Genomic DNA, 1,691 nt, shown 5'->3' with positions numbered 1-1,691 from the left:
TTATAGTATGGTCATGAGGGGGAGAGAGGATAAACCCATGATCAATACTACAAGTTCGTGTACCACTATGGTCTAAATGGCTCGGCCATAAAAGGCCATTCCTCGGCCGTAGAGGCCATACCATGTTACTAAATGGCTCGGCCATAAAAGGCCATTCCTTGGCCGTAGAGGCCATGTTTCAAAACGGCCAAACCATAAGGACATTACTCGGCCAAGACCATGTTATGAACAGGTCGGCCGCAAGGACCATAACCGGCCGGAGAGGCCATTACCTATAAAGGTTCGGCCATATAAGCCATTATCTATAAGACTAAGATTCTAAAGTCTATAAGCTTGGAACATTATGATTTTACATGTATAGAATGATAATATGATCATATGCATCAGGCCATATAAGTGAGCATAGATATTCTCATCTCAGATTGAATACGGGTCATAAAACCAAACATACACCATCGTTAGACATTTTGAATAAACCACCACATACATACATGTGCCGTCTAAAGATGGAACCTCAGAAGAGGATTGGGAATATATGTTGGATAGGAGTATTACTTTCTCCCACGATTTATAAAGAAAACTTGAGCCAAACATGGGTGATCAGATTGTGGCCAAGTACACGGATTGCATCCGTCTATCCAAATATTAAAGGAGAAAGATTATAAGCTGGATAAAGAATGATAAGAATGGTTTTAAACCATCATTGTCTTGGCAAGATCCTCAGACTAGAGATTATGATTTAAGACATCCAAAGAAATCAAAGAAAGATTATATAAAGCTAGCTAATTGAGAAGCTAATCGAAATGCCAGACACTGAGCCGAGAAATGACTAACCAGCTTAGCACCAAATGAATGTCCTAAAAGAGACATAATCAAGTTGCTATAGAGTCTATACAAGATAGACCAAGTGTTCCATAAGATAAAGGGATCTCGGATAGAAAGGAATGGTGCATGGAATGATAGATCCGAGATCATACTAGAAACTAAACAGACATTGAGAAAAGGCTGCGCAGCTACGCATCAAAGGTACCAAACCATGTAGTCTTGGGACGCCAAGCTACTAGGTAACAAAGGTCCTGAATAATGAAATCTCAAAGTGATCAGATCATGTCTGGAACATAATGGAACCACATGAAAGTGTCGACACACACACACACATTTGTATAAAGATACATAAAGTTATAGCACTTGAACATAAAGAGATGAACGAGGATCATGAACCCACGAAAGAGTACTCATACAATCATAGAGATTAGAAAAGATAAAAAGTGGAGGTTCAAAGTATCTAAACGAGAGATGCGCGTATTGGCCATATACATATACAGAAACGCCATCTGATCAACCAGTGAAATAGATGGATCTTGTGAGGTAATGAAACCGTGAGAGAAGACACATAATCACCAGGTCTAGAGTGTTCATGTCTTCCTAATAAAAGCATTAGATTATAGCTTGTTACACAAGGTACTCACAGAGATCAAAGGAACAGATTATAAGGAGATAAACTCCTATGTGGTGGTTGCTGCTACAGAATTTTCGAAATTGAAAATGGTCTGGTCATAAGAAAGAAATTAGATACAAATGATGTAGTAAGCAGCATATGGATCACTGGATAAATTGAAAGAACAACTTTGTTTCTAAGATGATTCATGGACTGAAAAGCAGCTGCCTATAGTATGTAAAATAAAGTGATC

This window comes from Brassica oleracea, chromosome C2 (genome assembly GCF_000695525.1).
Source record: "Brassica oleracea var. oleracea cultivar TO1000 chromosome C2, BOL, whole genome shotgun sequence".
Taxonomy (NCBI): Eukaryota; Viridiplantae; Streptophyta; class Magnoliopsida; order Brassicales; family Brassicaceae; genus Brassica; species Brassica oleracea.
This window is presented reverse-complemented; position numbering follows the sequence as displayed.